Genomic DNA, 20,899 nt, shown 5'->3' with positions numbered 1-20,899 from the left:
CGACGGCGGAATGGTGACGTAGGGCAGCATTTCGTCAAGTTCGTTCATTATAGCTTCTCGTTCTCGTGCGGAAACTCGGTGAGGGCGTTCTCGAATTTTATGCGATGCTTAGCAACTGTTGTATGTGGGTATGGCGATGAAAATAAGTCTGTATTCCTTCAGGACTTGTTTGAGCTGTGCTTGCTTATGCCTTGGAAGACTCGGAATTATACCGGAGGCTGGTTCAATAACGCGGACAGTCGTTTTAGGTTCGGCTCAATACGAGAGGAATGTCGACTGCTGTCCCTCCTTCCACGCAGGCAATTTTTGTGCCCGTGTTCGGGTGTTTAAATTCGTCACTGAAGGTTGACATCCTTTCTTTCGTCTTTCCCCCTAGCAGTCGAGCGATTGCTCTTGCGCAGAAACTTGAAGGTCGAGCATTGGAAGTTGGTCACCCTCGACGACGCCTTCTACATCTGCACGTATTTTGGTGCCGTCGTAAATAATGATAAAGGCCACCCCATATTCATCGCTTCTACCGGCATTTTCTGGTGTTGCGTCACTCGGCATCGTCGCATGAACGCCGCCAGAAAGAGCGCCCAGCCACACGAACGACACGCGGACGATTTATCATTGGTCTGCGCTCATCGAATTGCTTCCGGCGGCAGCGGCGAGGTCTCGTGTCTCTTGAGCGCGCCACCCTCAGCCTCGACAGCGAGCGACGCCGGGTGGCGGAATCCCGGGAAAACGCTGAATGTGAGGCCGCCTTGATCTTCGAGCCAAATCAAGGCATGGTGGCAGCGAGAGGTCTCCGGCGGTATCACTTGATCATCAGAAGGCGTTATCGGCTGGCACTTGTGGTCGATGATATCGCCGTGTTGGTTCACGAAGTCGATACCGTGAATTAAGTCACGTGAGCACTCTTGGAGGATAAGGAAACTCGCAGGTTAGGTCCGGTCATGAACGGTCATTCTAGTACTGCAGATTTAAGTCGGCGTTACCAGGTGTCCTCGAGCCATGCGGAGTTGGAAGGACTGCCCAGGCCATCTTTACTTTACTCAATTGACTTGGCGGCGAAGTTTCCTCTGACGACAGAAGTTGGCGCCTGTGTCTTCTGGGATGTTGAAGTTCTGGCCATTTATAGGAAGGTCGAGGTCGGTGTTTGCGGGCCTTCCATTTTGGCCAGGCCATGGCGCCGTATCATGGCTGCGTCGTGTTGACCCGGTACTGTGACTTTGCATCGTCGAGCTTCCTTGAGGCGGCATCTGCTTGGCTTCGAGGCGACATTTGAATGGCGGCGTTTCGCTGCGGCATCGTCGAGGTGGCTCCTGCCACGTCGTCGTCATCGTCGGAGGAGCAGGAGAAGGAGGAGGAGGAGGATCTCTGGCATTTCGACGAACAGCAACCGCACCTCTATCGGTTGCTGCTTCTAGTTTCTCGGTTATGGGCTTCCGGGCCGGCCCCAGGCTCGGCTAGTGTGTGGTTGGCGGTGCGCCGACAGGTAGCGTTTTTTCGACGGCGAACGAGAATGTCACCAGGGTCTTCATTGCGTGGCAGCGAGGTAGTCGGCGTGATATCAAGGCCGTACGCTTTCCTGTGGGCACGGAGCGTTGACGGTGAACCCTCGTAGTCTCAAGTCACGGTATGGACATCGGTGATAGGCATGGCCGGCTTCTCCACGGTGATTACAAAGCGGTCAGTGGCCTGTAGTGCCTCATACGTCCAATTCCCTAGTATAGCTGCGCCAGGCGATGGGCGCGCGTGGTGGCGGCGGCGGACGACGAGAATGTGGCGTGACGGGGTCTTGGCGTGGCTGTGGGAAGGAACATGGCGGCGCACAGCAGTAGCGTAGCTTATCAATTCCAGCTGAAGTTGTGGCGTTTCAGGAAATGCCAGCGACAGATGGATTTCATCACGGACGATGTCGGAGACAAAGACCATTTGAGGCTGCGATGCAAGATCATTTCACGCAGTTCTTCGCGCACCATTGCCCTAATAGTCTCTCAGAAGTTGACGGAATATAATTCTTGCACTTCTAACTTGAGCGTGAGCACTTGGCGGTCATATTGCCTATTGCGCATTTCCAGCGTCTATTTGATGGTCGTGGCTTGTGTCAGAAATTGCGCGACGGTGATTGGCCATGTTTCTATTCAGTCCGGTGAATATTTCTTTAATGTCGTGCATCAAAAAAGTGGACCTTTTTTTTTTCTTGATCATGGTCGGTGTCAGCGTGGTGGAAAAGACGGGTCATTCCTTCCGCGACGGTGGTGATATTATCTTTGGGCAGCTGCGCTCGGGATTGCAGCAGAAGTTCAGCCCTTTCTCTTATAACGACGCTCGTAACGGTCTTCACGAAGTTGCTTCGAAAGAGCTCGTTCGATGTTAGAGTGGTCTCCCGGTTCTAGAACCACGTCCGAGGAGCGTCAACAGAGAAATAGACATGCCGTAACGTGCCGCCGGGGTTGAAGTTATTGAACGTCGCGTCCCTTTTGTATGTATGCAGCCAGGTATATGGGTGTTCCGTCATTGATCCGTGGTTACCTTGGTTGCGGTAGCATCACAGGCGCAGACGACGCTGAGGCTGTCATTGTGGCTGCTAACTTACGGCTGTCATTGTGGCTGCTAACTGCGTGAGCTTACGGGTCTGGTGTAGAATCCCGTGCACCGGTAGCAATTGTAGAGTTGGTCTAGCTCACAAATCCGCGCTGATATGTCGTGGACGATGTCTGCAAGGTTTACCCTTGCATTATGGCTTCGTGGGGCGTCCGGTAAAGGAACGCAGAAGCACCTCCACCAGACGTCACGGAGCCATGGCGGCGTACAATAACACACTGGCATCAGTATCACTTCAAAACGTTAACTCTTTATTTGGCGAACCTGTGCTCAGCAAAACAAGTGGCACTCAAAACACAACGATAGCGGCTAGCAGAGTGGGCGATCGTCCGAATATGATGTGCGGGACAAGTGCGTGGGAATTTATAGATGACTCGTCAAACGTTCCAGCATAATCACTCGTGGCCACGAGCCTTCCAGAAAGCACTACATAATTCGTACAGCACATGCCGTATGATTACATAGAGCTCCACTAGAAGATAACAGATAGAATCAAGGATAACATTTGAGTCCATTCCAAATCATGGAGGCGCGTCTTGCATGGAGCGATTGGACTAGCTTTTAGTTGCATGCGCGTGAAATGGAGTGCCCGGCAAGAAATAAGTACATGTATCAATCCTGTCGAATAAATCAAATCATAACGAATTTATTAAAATTTAATTGTGTCCATTTGAATTCTTCGATTTTGTCTACTTTAGGAGCGCAAACTAGCTTGAAGTCTGTGCTTCCTCCCAGAAAATATGCACATTCAACACACCATGAAATGCGTTGAAGTACAACGCAATAGGCGGTTCACCCACAATTGCCACCCCCAAGAAATGAAAAGGAAGTCCATTATTTGGACACCTAATGCCGCCAGTATACAAACACGTGTAGTGTAAGTAAACTGGCCAGGGAAAGGGTTATCTGGGTAATGCAAACTGAGGAAGAAAACTAGCTAGTTGTGGACCTATATATACCTAAATTTTCCTGCGCAACAAAAGTGCTTACTGCAATTGGCCATGAGTAAGTGCAGAGAACGCAATAAACAACGTGTAGGCCAGAAAATTCAAATGCATTCAGTGAGAAACTGTACCTGTCTTTTAGAGACAGCCGAACGACGCTTTGCTGCGCAGATTCCCGGTCTCAAAGTGATAGGCAGAAGCTTCCTTTACACGCAACTTGCCACGAATGCTTACTTAAGCCGTGGAAGGGGCACAGAAGAGCGCCGCATAGCTTCAAATACGCGTTGGGTGAAACAAATAGCTACAGCTGTAGGAGAAAGGAAAGAGAAAGAGGCACAACCTCTACCTGCCATCAGGACGAGGCTACAATATACCCGATTAACAACGCGAGCGTAAAGACAAATAAGCGATAGGCAGCAGGGCTGGTAATTTCTTTTTGCTTCGGTTCTTTTCATACTTTATTTTTGCTCACTTTTTCTCCTTTAATTTCTTTGTCATATGGAGAGCGTAGCTAAAGACTGTTGCACATGGTGGGATTTTCATCGCACAGGAAGTGCAGTTTCTGCCGCATGCGGCGGAAATAGCCGTCACAATGTCGATACCCCCCTACAGTTTTCGACTGCGACCAACCGGTCACACGTCACACCGGCTGCGATTTTTCGACGAAATGGCACCATGAGCTATTTCGCTGCTTGTTTCGGGAAATGGCATCTCACTTAACAAGTTCAATGGGCGGATACGTGAATTGTCGAATCCGGTACGTAGCACCAACACGCGAAGCGAGAATAAAAAAAAAAGCTTGTACTGCATACTCCGTTCTCCCATTTCTAAGCGTTCGTTGACATACTACGTTGCAAATAGGGTGCATGTTCACGTTTGCTTTGTATGCTACAGACCTAGTGCTTACTACGCACCTTTTCGAGTTCCCATTGCAACGAGGCATTCGATCCCCACGAGACGAAATGGCGTTTTGTGGTCGTCACAATTCTGTTAATTATTAAGGAGAGATGCTCCTCGTAATACTTTTTTGTTACTTTTACTAGAGGTTTCAAATTTAAGCTATTTATAGAGTTGTCAAAGCAGATTTAACTTGCTTCACTACTTTTTGTGTAGCTGTTATAGTTGTTCAGTTATTTTATGAACAATGGCAAAATGTACTAAATTTTCACAGACATTACTGTGCTGCTGGTTGTTCAGCTCCGTGTAGATCGCAAAGAGCCGATATCTAGCGAAACAGCGTGTACGACTACTGGAAATATAGAACAATATTCGAGCATTTCAACAATTTTTTTTCACGATTATCTTAAATATAAATTTCTACTCTCACAACTACTACTGGCCGATATTGCAATTTCAAGTACGTATCAGCACTGTACATATCTTCAAGAGTACATATGGTAAATCTTCTTAGTATCTGACAATCATAAATGTACAAGGTTATTTTCATGTCACTGAAAAAAATTTGTTGATGTGTCCTAATTATTTCTTCATCGTTGCAGTAATTCTAGATGCTGTTTGAATAGATATCGGCACTTCGCGATCTGCAAAGAGCTAAATAAGCTACAGCACAAAGATTTTGCTAAAATGTATCACATAATAAATTGCCCACAAAATTGCTCTATTTTGTCATTGTGTATGACATAACTCAAGAACTACAGAGGCTACACCCAAACTAATGACATGTGAAAGCTGCTTGTAGTGCTCTATAACCGGGTGGATTTTCAAATCTCCAGTACAAATATTTAATGCAATTTTTTTTTTTGAGGAGTGGCTCCCCTTTAGCGGTACCGGAAAATTGCGCGTACAGAGCAGTTTAAGTAATGCCAACCTGTGCAATGTCGTACGAAAAGACAGCAATGTACCCAAAGTGTGAACGTTGCGGTGAACACCCTAGGGTTGAGTTGCATTCTTCTTGTATAGTTTTTCCTGTCGCGCGTAATTTTCCCGATGCATCTTGAAAGGATTACAAACCTAACCTTCTCATTAAATCTGACATGCTAAACGTGCCAGGTATCGTAATGAATTGTCAACCATTGCATATTTCAATCCGTCACTTCAATAAGCAGCATCGTCAACTTGTTTTCGAATATTTCGTGCACGTTAGATTGTATCTCTTCTCCGATGAAGAACTTCTTCTTGCCAACACAGATACCAATAAACCTTATATATGCTGCCGACTTTGTATCCTTAAAGCACCTGTATTATCCCTTGCTTTGAACGGTAATTACCTATGCCGTTACATAACATTATTGGCTTGCTATAGCGGCAGAGTGACAACGCACCCTACCGCAACGTCAACAGCCTGTTTTTATATCCCTGAAACAGCAGAAGGCCATACGTTAAAGAAAAAAAAAACATTAAAACTATGCACTGAAGCAAGCCAGTTGCATCCCTTTCTGTGAATGATTGTATCTAAATGATTGTATAAAAGTTATTTGCACGTCTACAGCTTATCAAGTGTGCAGAAATATTGTTTCTAATAAATTTATGACCACATATTTATTGTGTACACCCATATAAGGATACTCTTCTGTGATTACTACCTTTATAAGTAGTAAAGTACCATGCCACTTGGAAGACGGATGCACTCTGATATTTTGAAAAAGATTTTTGCATTTCAGGTATACACAATATGCAGTTGATCCAATAAAGGGCCACACATAGCTTTTTTTTTTAATGACACACTCATTGATTGCAATTCTCGCCTTCACACCGACAAGAAAAAACTATTTCAACAACGAATTGTTTTTTAGTTTATTCGCCTGCTACTGTCGCTATGTCATTCTGCTGCTAACACCAGATGGATGGTTGAATTACTAGCCGTGACTGTGGCATTTCGATGAGGTTCACAAGAAAAAAAAAACACTCTTGCACATTTATTTAGTTTCTCATCTTTCATTGAAGCCTTCAACTTCCAAAGGCTCTTGGGGGTCATGCTTGTGCAAACTGTAGGACGCAATACAACAAATTAAAGCGAAGGGCCGAATTGTAACAGAAGCACCTTTCCGAGACATGGAATGTGGAAAATATTCACTGCGTCAATATGCATTCTTCAACAGCGCTGCACAAATAAGCATGATAATGCATAGTAAGTACTCCATCACGTAGTTGGTTCTACAGATCTATATATGTCAAAAGACATGAATGCTCACACTACACCATGTACACTGCAGAAAGAAAATATTTTGCAAGAGTTGTTTCTTATGCGAGAAATGAGGGTGCGGTAAGCAGCAGTAACTTTTATAGAGGGCATTGTGAATACCGCTTATGCAAGAACGAAGAGAGTACCTATTAGCAATATCTTGTAGAAACAGCCTCCTTTACATCAGATAGGGCCTTGCCCGATGTAAAAGGAAAAGATAAAACGGTATCCGTTGTGGAGGCTTAGAGGTTATGGCGTTGCGCTGCTAAGCCAAGTCGCGGTCCCTGCCGCCGCGGTCATATTTTAATGGAAGGATACCGAAAAAGCACTCGTGCACTGTGCATCAATTGCACGTCAAAAAACTCCAGGTTGTCAAAATTATTCTGGAGTCATAATCTTATTATAATAATCAGATTGTGGTTCTGGGTCGTAATACCCCAGAGTGTAAATTATTTTGCTAGAAGAATAAGGCGAGCTGCTTTGTTTGGTAAAGATATCAAACTGTTTGTCAGGGTAACTGAATGAGAATATTATTATGGAAGGTTTTGATTGGTAGGGAGAGTCAACAGATGAATTTGAGGGCAGGTAGTAATAGCAGCGTCACCTCCAGGACCTGCAGCCGTCAGTTCCCCGAAGAAGAACGACGGGAGTAGGACGGGGACGAGGAACGGCGTGGCGAAGGTGAACGAGAAGCTCGGCGACGTGGTCAGAGCGAGCGACAGTACCGAGCCACGGTTGTAGTGTTCGCGGAAGATGTTTCTGGTTCACCTTGGGTTAGCACCTGGTGATGGTTTCGGGGTAGATAGTGCAAGCAGCACAAGCTTGTTCGAGAAGTCGTGGGCCAAGGACTTCGGCAATACGGTGAAATGTGTAGAGACCTCCTCATCGGAAGCAAATTGGCATGTCAGGCGTTCTCCACGCATTCGAATCGTGATGACTGGGAGCAGGACAATGGTGTTATCAAGCCTAACCTACTCATTAAGTTTGATATGCTTAACATGCCGGCTATCGTAATGAATTGTCAACGATTGCATATTTCAATCCGTCACTTCAATAAGCAGCATCGTCAACTTGTTTTCCAATATTTCATACACGTTATATTGCATCTCTTCTTCGATGAAGAATTTCTTTTTGCCAACACAGAAACCAATAAGCCTTAAATATGTTGCGCATTTTGTACCCTTACAGCACCTGTATTATACCTTGTTTTGAACGGTAATTACCTATACAGTTACATACCATTATTGACTTGCTATAGTGGCAGAGTGACAACGCACCCTACCGCAACGTCAACTAAAACTCATGCAACGATGTCAAAAGCTGGCAAACAGCCTGTTCTTATATCCGTGAAACGTGATACGAACATCCTCACACGTTGATGTCGCTCCCGTGTTTGGAAGGCGGGTCAAGTCGTGGGCGTGCATCGGCTTTTAGCATCATCGTAGCGTCAACATTCAGTAGTAATTTCGTTGACCATCAAGGAGTCTTTAAACACGGTCAGGTTAAACGCAACGTCCGCGATTCCTTTCAGAACGTGCGCGACCTCATCGGCTTCTGGCATCGTGACGTAACCTTTTCGGCAAAAGGCCAGCCCATCCTGAATGTATGTCAGGTACGACTCGGTAGAAGTCTTCACATGTGAGGCAAGTTCATTCTTGACGGCTTGCTGGCAGCCTGCAGCTTGGCCAAACAACTCGCGAAGTTTGGCCTTACATACGCTCCAGCTTGTGAGCTCATCTTCAGTGTTATCAAACTAGGCCTCCGCAGTTTCGTTTGGGTAAAACATTAGGTTCGCCAGCAGCAAGCTCGAGTACCACGTGTAATGTGCGCTTACGCACTCAGAGTCGAATCCAATCGTCGACGTCGTCGCCATCAGCGCCAGAAAAGGTGCCAGGACCACATGGTGCAGCCAGCACGATGGCTGGAATGGCGGCCGCCGCTGAGGTAGTTTCACCGCCGGAAGACTAGTCTAGACTGGTGACTTGGCGACCACTGCGGAGCTCCATCTTGCGTCAGATCCCCAGCACTTTCACCGAGGTGTTACGTGAAGGCAGATACAACAGGGAGACGTATTTATAATATATTTACAAGGAGAGCAAACACTGAACCATGTGGTCGAATGCGCGCGCCAGATCAAAGGCGTGTTCTTCATCGACGCCGCTCTAGAGGAATATTACCCTAGCAGTATTACTACTTATGCAATACCGGGTCACCGGAACGGTGTATAGCATCAGCAACGAGGGTAGTGACATTTTTTTTGTGACGCATCGTTTATACAGAGCACATAAAGCTGGAATGACCTTTCATATTCTACTTACCTACTTGCGTAGAGCTTTCGTTAGCGACTGCTCATTAAGTGCAACCCTTTTATGATTTTGCTTCGATGAGAAAACGTGTGGAGACCAGAAACGTTTCATATGTGATGCATTGGCATAAAGCGTTGCAGCATACTGCTGCTATTTACATTACTACCACTTACAACTCCGACTACCTGGTGACTTGTAACGTTAAGAAATTTGAAGGTGAGCTAAAAAAACAAAACATATATTTCAGTAAAATAGAACGGTTGTTCCGTATCACACAATCACAATGAATACGTAGAAACACGATACAGGCGGCACAACTACTAGTTATGAAATAAGAATGAAGAAGTGTCAACTTACGTGTTCAAAAAATCAGACAATAGAAAATTTAATGCCTGTGGAAAGTACATTCAACCTGCTCTTGTGGATGCTGATGAGAACGCAGTATTCGGTATTACAATCTTTCTCTAATCTCCTTCCTAACATCTAGCATTCTCCAGACTTTGTACTAAAGCACCACGCAAGAGAAACTTCGATAACGATACTATAGCGGCATCAGAATTTGTGCGAAAGACGCCGCACGCATTGGCGTATGCGGTACAGTATTGTTGCTACAAGTAAGTGTCATGGTACCGTAAGTTCATGGTACCGAATCCAGCAAAAACAAAACAAAAGAGGAATCGAGAAAATAAAAGGCCGGCTGCGCGCAGACGTTCGTGCGCTTGCTTTTGTCGACGTGGCGCGTGCGCCAGCACGTGATTCTTATCGACTAATAGGAACGCGCAGTCCTTATCGCTTGCCCTCTCTGGAGGGCTCTGGGGGAAAGATAAATTGTTGCTACCTTTGGTTTTATTCAGGGGACTTAGAGGCAGCAGTATCAGCTTGAGGAGTTGAGCCAAGATTTATAGTTTCGCGCGGAAATGCTACGATAGCAGTACCTCGTATCTTAAGATACACGATACATACTTTCATGTATCGCAAATACAGATACTGATACACGTCTTTCCGGACCAATCATGATACAGATAGAAGATATCCAAACAGTATCTAAGATAATATTTTAAGACACATGCATTTTTCGTACTGCCCAACACTGGTTGCGCGCTCCTATACAAATTTAAACTTCAAAACGTTTTTAAATCACAAGCCTATTATTTGCTCCTAATCAAGACAGGTCAATAGTATTGTAACGTACACGTTTTTCTCACTCCATTAAAATAATTTTGTGGCGTCTGTCACGATGCATGGCAGCAAGCAACTCTGGGCGCCACACCAGCTGTCTAAAGAATGCATTCCTACGCGTGCGATTGCATAGATATTTCTTTATTTATATTTCTCCATTCGCAGCATGTGAAACAGGCCTAATGTGACATTCGGATATCTGCAATCTCGTGTGAATAATAAAGGAACAAAATATGCCTACGCAATTTTGTCCAGGTATAGCGAGCGCAGAGTCATAAATAAAATCTGGCACATTTTCGTATTCGCGGTTAACTGGTATGTGTGCTTGATGCAGTTCATGCGCCTGTTTATGACACAAGGAATGTGATGCTCAAAAAAGAGAGGCCCAATTAAAAAAAGTTATCGCATTGTCTGGGGTGGATAAAAACCGCCAAACACCTGGTGTACGTTCAAACTGAAAAACATTTATATAAATTCAGCCTCACAATCAGAGAAAAGATTGTAACCTGTACCTCGTCAAAGAAGAATGAACCCTTCAACCTAACGCAGGCAGTAAAGCGACAACAAAGCGGCGGAACACTGCCCAATATCTGCTGATATATTCTCCGCCACTAGCTCAAAGGCTGCATATCTCCATCAACACAAGTAAATGGAGGTCCACTTAGAGTGTTGTTGCAAACGCTGCACATCCATCGCTCTTGAATAACGGATACAAAAATAGTACATTCTTAAACAAGTATCAGCATGCCTGCCTACAGAAAAATTGCAGCGGTAATAAAAAAAGTGGTACAGCAAGTTTGTGGTATGATAAAAGGCACTTCACGCTGGTAGCTTGAATGTAGCTGAACAAGCAAGAACACTGCAAAATAACTATATTCGAGCGCACTTTTGATAGGTGACTTTACCGAAGCATTGACGCGCCGCCATCTTGGGCTGATAACGCTAGAATATTTTCAATCTGTTACAAAGAAATTACAGAGCTACAGTAAATTGCATAAAACCATTATAAATGGTTCTATTGAGACGTTCAGTGTTTCATGATGACGTAATTGTGCTGGCGTTCTTTGTGTAACATCCTAAAACGACGCCCGTCTAGGAATTGTAAATAACTTTCAAAATGAAATCTACTATCAATAGTAGAAACTAAGGTGGCATCTGCGTCTTGAGACCAGTCATATAATTTGGCCGTCTGTGTGCAAAATCATTGTTATTTTTTATTGCGCACGCAGATTTCTGCTACACGGTAGTTTAAAAAAAATACTGCCAAATGAGTGCAGATATGGGCTCCATCCTGAGACGTCTATTTGGCTCAGTGCAAAAGGCCATCTGTGGTAGGTAACTGAGTTGATCATAACTTTGCATGCACATTCAAGATACCATTAGCTTATAATTACTCGGCCTGCAATTTTGTATAAGAGGCGCATTAAGTCCTCAGCTGCCAAACTGTAATCTTGTCACACACTCCTCAGCCGATAATTAGAAGCCATGCGAAAGCACGTGCGAAGATCCATGATTTCATATAGGTCGCAAGAGTGCACTGGAAAACATATTTCGACAGATCTCACCTTTAGGTGGTAATCAGCGTTAAGTGAAGTATTTATGTTTTGCTCAAATGTCAATCCAAACGATATCAAGATGCAAACGCAGCAGTAATTACGAAGCTTTTCTCTTGAAACGACGCAGGTATAATTAAATTTACGCACTTCTCTGAAGCCTACTTAAATTATCCTAAACCGACTCCATCCCGACTCTGTAGCTCACCCATCCTCGCTCAGGCTAACGCTCTGACCTGGATTTGACCACTTCACTTGTTTCTCGATATTCAGATGCTTCTGTTGTCGGTTTCTTCATCACTACTTCTGTAGCCAAATATTCCAGCTTGTGCTGTCAATTTCTTCACTTTTAGCGTTTTGTTCCGCTCGTTGGGCACATGCGAGTGATATGGGGCCAGTGGCAATTACCTATGCAATGACCTCAATCTTTTACGCGGCAAGGCTGCAGCAAGCAATATCTGCAATGTGTGGACATGAGGTAGAGTATAATGAAGTTTTTCTTGGAGCGCAAAAAAAACATGAGGACGCAGAGGCGTAAACAGAAAAACAAAGTACTTGTGTGTGCCTGTTTACTCTTCTGCGTCCTCGTGTTTTTTGCGCTACAATAAACACTTCAAAATGTTACACCAACAAGCCCAGATATCTGCACTGAGGTAAAGAAGGTTCACTTCAAAACAATTATACAGAAAACTAGCTCACGATTTCAGTCGACTTCATTACGATAAGTATTCAAGCAGTGTAGGGACAGACCTTACTGCTGAAGACACCTTTGTTTAACATCTGTAGAGGCTACTTTGAAATTTTCATTGCTTCGTTTCATGCGACAGAAACTGTCTCATAGACAGATCCACTATGCTGTGAGCCACACTCGGCAGGGTCGTCCATGACCATTGCGCGTGACTATAATGCAGTGACAACTACAGAATCAGGAAGTAAAAATGGCGTTGATGGAACGGCGAAAGTGGTTTGATGGCGGTATATTGTAGTTTATATTTTTCATTTACAGCTTGTGGGCACGAACATTGTTATAAATATGTGCGTTGAACATACTTAGTAAACGTGCACATTGTGGTATTTTTATGCATATTGTATATTTCTCTACATTGTATACATTGTATAAATTATACATCATACAATCATAATCCCACCTACTATGGTCTTAAATTGACACTATCTGTAATAAATAAATAAATAAATAAATAGATAAATAAATAAATAAACAGGACACCGTCACGACAGTGACACTATGACAGTGGTATGAACAGCAGTATTTGGCGACGACGGCGGTACGAATTACTGTATGAGCAGAACCTGAAGACGAGGCTGATTGACGACAAGTGACTGATTAGAAGGCATCAGGATTACGGTATGACAGTATCATGACCGTGGTCCAATATCGAGGGTGGCTATACAACGATGACATTCACAAACGAATGACGACAGCATAATCACGCTGGAATTAAGAAAAAGAAGGAATTACATCGATGAAACGACGAAGGCGTTATGACTGCGACAGCATGAAGACATTGGTGTGAAATTTCTGAAATGACAACGATGGTAGCGATGACAGCGACTGCGACACACGACAACAAGATGACGAGGGCATGGCAATGGTGAGATGAGAGTGACTGTACTAGGACAATGGCTAGACCAAGAAGGCACGACGAGCGTCCGATGGCGACGGTTGAATGACGAAGATGCAGCGACCACTAGCACATAATAGCACAAGCTGGAGGAAAGTACCAATGAGTGCGTCGTCGTAAACTGAAGGTTAGATAGGTAGATAGATTCAAACAGCCCGAAGAAGACGAAGAATACCAGTCCCATTTATAATTTAGTTACCTCGGTCGTAGTAATGCATTTCGCGTAGCCATTTTATGCGCGTGCGAAAAAAAATCGGGTGCCTTATTTAATATCAGCAAAACAACCGCGCACAGGCTCTTTCACTGCACATTGCGCAGCCTTGCTGCAGTCTTGGAAAGTGCCATTTCTTGGTCCACAACAGAAGAAATAAAGAAAAAAACATGCCATTTGCTTTTCATATTTCTCACAGGTGCATGTCATTCTCGACTGCACAGAGGTTGACATAGAAAAGAGTCACTGTGCTTCAAGTAGAACACTTACGTACGCGCACTACAAGGGAACACATAGTGCTAAATTCCATGTGGGTGCATCGCCTGCAGGTCTCATAACGTTTGTAACGAGTGCTTTTGGTATATGGCATCCGACAAAGCTTGCTATTGAAATCACAGACGTTTTTTGAAGTTGACAAGCTTTCAGGATGACGTAATAGTTGATAAGGTACTTAATGTAGATGAAATGTGCACAAAGCTAGGGCTGGGTGTTATACAACCCTTTCTTGCGTTCTCTGCAGCAATTCTCAGCTGCAGGTGCAAGCAAAACACTGAAAATTGCTAGCGCACGTGTTCACGTTGAAAGAGCGATCCAGAAAATGAAGGTATTCAAAGCACTCAAGAAACTATTGCCTTGGGAAATGACAGGGCCCTTGACCAAATCTTCACTGTAATAGGAGGTATTTTAAGTCTGTCGACATCAATACTTTCTGATATAAGGTTCTGCAAACCTTTACCAATCTTAAGAACAGACGCAGCAATAGAAGATTATTGTGCTTGCAAATGAAGCCATAAGATCTTTATGGAACACACCAAGCTTGAAGCACACACGTCTGCACCGATTGGACCCGTGCCTTCGACGTCGACGACCCTCTGGAAAAAATTAAATTATGGGGTTTTACCGGCGATAACCACGATCAGATTATGAGGCACCCCTATCTGGACTCCCTCGACTCGATACAACCGTACTTTGCCCATTGTGTCTTGGTGTCGCTTTCACAAGATCTTTTGCCTTTCGAGTCGTTACGGGCGAGAGCGCAGCTTGCAGTGAATGTGGAGGCGAAGAGACTATAGAACTCGTACTTTGCCACTGTCCTGGATACAGTGCGCACCGGCTGTCGCTGGCAGCCGTAATGGCGCGCATGGACGACATGCCACTTTCAGAACAAACAGTCTTGGAATGCCGACATGAACTGTCGTCGCACCAAAAGTCGGTCATAACTTTGTTGACCTATTTATGTGGCAGTGGCCTATTAGCGTATTAGAAAGGCTATGATCCCCCTTCCCCTTTTTTCATGCTTTGCTTTTTGTCCCCGCTCTTCTTGCCAACTTCAATTACCCTTTCCTTTCCACTGGTGCACGGTAGTAAAGCGGAGGCTTTAACTCTGGTTACCCTCCCACTCTTTCCCTCATTTACATCTCTCTCTTGTGAAAATCTTAACTGAATCCACCGTTTCATAACTGTGAGCCAGAAGTCAAAATCCTGCTGGTTTTGATGTAGTTTAAAATTATGCTTTGCTGGCAAAAGGTGACGTCTAAAGTGCAAGGACGTACGTACGCAAGCAGCACTGCAGGCGCTACAGAGACTTTGTGGTGACGCTCGGTCGTGGCGGTAGTATAGTGCCGCCTTTGAACATAGAAATCAGGAGATCCTTTGATTGTTCAAATAAAGCGCTCTCCTGTCATCCATTCAAGTAAGTCGGTGTCGAGCAGCATACTTCCAAGTTTGTTTAGTTGGCATATCCCTGATAATAAACATACTATTGCCGAGGAAAAAACGCTTCAATTACACAAGAAGCCGCATAATGTTTACGTGCAACACGCCGTGGTAATTTAGGAGGCAAAGCGTCGCGCTGCTTAGATCGAGAAGTGGGTTCGGTTCCCAGCCCCAGCCGCCACATTTTAATAGGGGAGCTGCGAGAGCAAGAGCACTCGTGTACTTTGATTTACGTACACGTACTTGAGGTCGTAAAATAAATCCAGAATCCCTCACCCACTACAGCATGCCTCATAATTATATCATGGTTTTGACATGTAAAACAACAAATTTAATATTTTCATTCTTACATATATGCCTAAGTTTATTGAGGTCGTAGATGTTGCGATGCCAATGCAAAATATATTGCAGGAGAATATGCGCATCGCGCTGTTATTCTGCGAGGAAATTAAGACCAAGAACCGTTTAGGTAGTATTGCTTATGCTGATGTGTCCGTTGTTGTTGCTGTTTGGGATACTCCTGTATGAGATTGCTGTCATGAAAAATTACTTTCACTTTGCCAAACGTGTCTAATTGTTCGTCCATACGTGGCTCTTTTAGTATGCAAATAGTGCTTGCCAACAAGAATTTGTGTAAGGAGTTCATCCCATCAATTACAAACAGCTCTTTTCCATTACATTTAGACGTGAGTAATTTCACTTGTTTAAGTATGTTTGTGTTCAGAAAGAGGACATTGCGTGTACTAATTGTTCGTGATATTAGCGAGAAAAATCCTTCATTTTGGGCTTACAAGCAACGAACACAGATTTATCCCTGATTTTCCTTTTAAGTAAAACACTGCTTTAAGTAAAACACATTATTTACCTTGTGATTTCATTCTCCGCAGTTGTGTGTAAAAAGAGTACGCTCTAGCTGCCATGTAAAGGGTAAGTCACTCTGCCAAGCTTGAGCTCAGCAGCTATTTTTGGCTACTCCTAGTATGTTTTGTTTAAGGGTAATAAATTCAAATTCAGATTGAACAAACCATGTGAAGTTGGGACTATCTACGGATCACTGACTATGTTTGATATTGAAAAAAAAACACTTTATTAGTGAAATTATGCAGCAACAGAGCTCCAACAAATACAGAAAAAAATCACTACGTATAATGACCCGCATTTCCATTAGTTTGTCCCCCACAGCGCAATGACTACAAAACTTGGGCCAGGGCCCTCACGACTCCTTCATGTAGCCCCCTATCTATTTCGTTAAAGCAACGGGCAAAACAAATGCAACGAAAGGACTAAAGGTTGCTTTTGAGGCAAGCTGGCACATGACGTTGACTTTGGCAGGTTTCCTGCATCAAGAACATGTTTAGGATCCCCGCTGCGCACTTATCACTGTTATAGTTAGGGAGTAAATTTGCTCTCTGACCTTTTTTCAGTAAGACTGAATTCTAAAAAAGAGTCGGTGTAATTTTTTTCAGTTTCAATTAAAAATGCTGAAGCCTACTGGTATTTTATTACTGGTATGATGCAAAGATTGAACACTTCTTTCTAAAACAAGCTTATATCTTCTTGCCATGCGTCAATATTCGTTACCTTTTAGCCAACAGAGCCATCTTCTAATAGAATTCCTTTTATTTTCTCCTATACAATCGTGGAATGATTAGCCGAGTTTACTGCAGCTAGAGAGAGACCTTGTAACCAGACACAAAGCAGCGCTTGATGTCATAGTACAAGTTGTGCCCCACTTTGATGTACGTAATATGAATATAAGCCAAGTCTCAAAGAAACAGAACGTTAGATCACACATAAAGTAATAACACGAACATAGTATGTTGCAGAAAACAGAGTATAAAAATGATTAAGGTGAAATAGTCTCGCAAACAGCAGTTGAATATTGTGTAAAAATATTTTACCAATAATGCTGATGTCACCTAAAAACAGAGCCAAAAGTGAGACAAAATGGTGTGAATAGCTAGTATGCATGCCTCTCAACAAGTTAAGGCATACGCGCAAACAAGCTCTTCATAATAGAGTGGTTGCTGTATGACTAGCTACAAATATAAATAAATGGTTGCTGAAAAAAGATCATATTGGGAGAAAATGCTGCTGAAAGATTTCTACACTGTAGACCCATAAAAAACGACCCTTCGCAAAGAAAATATCCCGTGTTGTAGCATTAAAAGATAAAACTGCTATATAACTAGGCTGTTATAAAAAAAGATCAACTGACATTTAACAACATTAGAAGCAAAAATTACAAGCTGTGGTTTTTTTCGAAATCGTGAAAAAAACTTGCATTGCTCATTTTGTTTCTGTATTGCTTGATAACACTTGTGTTCTAACTTCTAATTATTTTTGATGTTTTCTTTAGCAGACGGACAACAGTAACCAGAAGGTAACATTCAGTGGTTGTGAAATATTTGAATATACCAAATAGTTCATTTTCGAACATGAATAGCTAGTGTGTAGTATTGAGTTCGTATTCCAAGTTTAAGAGTATTTCGATACACTTGAAATTGACACTATATAATACAAAGCATCATGTACTTACGCGATGACATCACAACTTAAGAGGAAGCTTTAGCTCGGGTGCTCCTATCTAAATACATGTAAAAAGAGAATGCGTTTTCTCGGCAACCACTGCACCAAATTTGACGAGGTTTGTTGCTTTTAAAAGAAAAACATAAAATCTAGTGACTGTTAGTTTCGAATTTTCGATTTAGGTTGTCAAATTTTTATAAAAAATTGGCAAAAACCGCAAATTTTCAGAAAACGAAACTATCAAGTTTACAACTCCGTAACCCGGCAAGAAAAAAATTATATCGCGATTCTGTGAATTGTATCTTATAGCACATCTAAAGCGGACAAAATTGATATGTTACACATGAACCTCAAAAAATGTGTCAATGTGTTATTACAACTTTTGCAGAACCCTCGTAAATAACGTAAAAAATTCAGGTAAGATGTAAAATGACATATCAAATTTGTCCGCTTTGAATGGTCTAATAGATGCCGTTTACAGAATCGCGATATCTGTTTTTGATGCAGAGCTATTAGTTTGTAAACTTCGTGCTTCTATTTTTTTCGAACTTCTGAATTTTTGAAAATCCTTTTAACAAAACTCAAGCCCTAAATCAAAATTCCGCTTCCGACAGTCACTAGAATTTCACTTTCTCTCTCAAGTGCAACAAATTTTATCAAAATCGGTCCAGGGGTTATCTGATAAAAACGTTTTTGCATTTTACATGTATTTGAATAGGCCGCGTCGGAGTTGGGCCCGAGCTAAAGCTTCCTCTTAATTGTGCCACGCAATGTACAGAGTATCAAAGCTTTTCCTTTTGTGCAATGCTAAGGACTTAGACATCTACTGATTTAAACGAACAAAGCTAACGATGAAGCATATCACAAGACAGTAGAGTTAAAATAAATGGTTCAGGGTGCACTTCTCTTGCGAAAACGTTCACACTCTTATAGACTAGGTTGCTCTGGATAACTTTCTAGTTGGCAATGCCTATTCGAGTCATGCATGCTTAGCAAGTACTGGAAGAAGATACTTGAAGTAAATATACTAACATGGATTTCTATTTTGGAGGCTTCGGGAAGCCGCTTTATCTCTCCTTGAAGAGCCTCAATTGCGGTTTTGTTGGTCGATGTGATGCGAACCCGAAGGCCGTGTGCTTTGATTTGAGCATTGGCAAGGTTAATCGAGGCTGGGTCAATGGTCTTTGCCACGGCTTCGATGATTTGTCTTGAGGTGAGTGCGTTGTCTGAACTTGTCAGCAAGATAGATGATTGGAATTTGGTATTAGCGGTTTGGATCGCTCCAGCAGAATGAGGTTGTTTGACCACTTGCGCGCAGGATCGAGTGTCCCGCGGGGACTGGTTTTTGTCCCTAAGCAGCTGAACTTCTGCTTTGAGAGCTTCTTTTTGTAATGCAGAGTCAAACAACAAAGTTTTAACTTCTTGGAAGGCTTTCATCAGTTCAGAACATGTGTCGGGTTGTGCTCCTTCTTGTTGGGCTTCAATAAGCGCCTTATAGAAGTTTACTTCGTGAGCATGAATGTCTATTACGACTTGTCTGGTTCTCGGTCGTGATACATCAGCGTTATCGCCGTTTAGATGGATGATACCGCAGTTGTCTGTCTGTCGTTGGGGTACGTCGCTAACAGCAGTGTGTTCTGGTTGTTTGTTAGTCACTCTACTGTCAGAGCTTGCTTCTTCAGAGTCTGAATCAAGTGGGCTGCTTAGAGCCGGATTCTTGCATTTTTTGTAGTGATGCTTTCCGGCAAACACTACTTGTTCGCATTCACTTTCAGTAGGGTCTTCTCTTGTGGAGTCCCAATCATCATGGTCGCCCCATGTATCTTGATGGTAGTTGGTGTTGGGGAGTGATGATTCAGGTGATTTTTTTAGTGCTTGCGCTTTTGAAAAAGTCTGCTTTGCTCGGGGGTTGTTTAGGGGTTGGTTTCAGTGTCCCTTTGCACAGGTCTTCCCTTTTATTGCTGGCCATTCGAGGCTCTCCATTGTTTCTCATATGGGGCTTAGTGATTTGCATGCTCTTGATTTGTATGATTTCCCAATTTTGACGTTTTCGAGCTTGTTTTTCCACTCGTTGGAAAACATTTTCTGAATTTCTCCTGTGAGGGTGGCTTCGCCACTATAACACAAAAGTTATCTGTATTCTGCTGGACGGCAGTCGGTGTTGACTCGCTTTGTGTAGGTTGATGGAGCCTAGCGCGCATATGGAGGGGTTCTGTGTTAAAAATGGCTGCCCCGATGGCTGCTGACTGAGCACTTTGTGAAGGCTTTTCAAAATGCAAATTATCGCTCTTCCACCAAAAATAGCGGTGAACTTATTAGCGGTTACGTTGGCCGGGGTCTCAGCGGGTATACTGATCAGGAGATTATTTATTTATTACGAGTGATTAAGCTGGATGGGTTCGGATTGTGTGACCGTGCGCTCGAGGTGTGTCAAGTGGCCTGTTTGAAGGGGTTTGCTAATTTGTAAAAATACAGCTAATTAAGCAATATAGCTCTAAAATAATGTTGCACTTAGGTAGCCCGGGGTTCAAAGATTATGTTCCGATAGTTGTTATTTCAGATTGGTGTAAATTTCTTCAGATGGGAAGGGATTTAAATGGAAGTTTTTTTATAGTTGTGATATTGACCGTGTGGCTCCCACGTGGTAGTAATTAAAACAGGTGTAATTAAGAGACTGTAGGTGCTACGCAGATGATTTATGGATGCTTTTTGTCTTGGAACATTCACGAACGACTTCCAATAGTTGAAAAGAGGATATGAAAGGGTGTACTCACCGTTTTTGATGATCTTTCAGGAGCAGGCTGCAGAAGGACCCAGCCGCGGCGTCGCCTGGTGGCAGTAGTATTGGGCTGGGTGAACAGTGTGAAGAAGAAGCGTCTCGCGGCACACCCGCATCGCCAATGCGCGGCTCGGCTCGGCTCGCGCTGTTGATTGCTGGCGTCTTTTTGGACAGTGCTTCGGGCTGTCTCGCCGTTCCCGGTCGCTGTGCCTTTGCAGCCACCAATAAACCTCTTCTCAATTGGCGGGGGGGGGGGGGGGGGGGCTGGGACTCAAACCCCGTTCCTTAAAACCCTGGAGCTGCGA

At 43.6% G+C, this 20,899-nt stretch overlaps 1 protein-coding gene across 2 annotated transcripts in view; it reads right to left on the bottom strand.

The window, feature by feature from the left end:
- LOC126535310 (sulfotransferase ssu-1-like) overlaps nucleotides 1-20,693 on the bottom strand; it is a 65,066-nt gene extending 44,373 nt beyond the window's left edge. The window contains exon 1 of one of the 2 annotated variants that reach the window (XM_050182205.3): nucleotides 20,590-20,693. The gene's annotated coding sequence lies outside the window, so the exon portion shown is untranslated. The remainder of the gene's footprint in view (nucleotides 1-20,589) is intronic. The other variant, XM_050182206.2, reaches the window with a different exon arrangement.
- Between the last annotated feature and the right edge of the window lie 206 nt (nucleotides 20,694-20,899).

The sequence above is a fragment of the Dermacentor andersoni genome, chromosome 7 (assembly GCF_023375885.2).
Source record: "Dermacentor andersoni chromosome 7, qqDerAnde1_hic_scaffold, whole genome shotgun sequence".
NCBI classification, from domain to species: domain Eukaryota; kingdom Metazoa; phylum Arthropoda; class Arachnida; order Ixodida; family Ixodidae; genus Dermacentor; species Dermacentor andersoni.
Note: the sequence above shows the minus strand (reverse complement) of the source record. Positions and strands in the feature narration are given on the sequence as shown.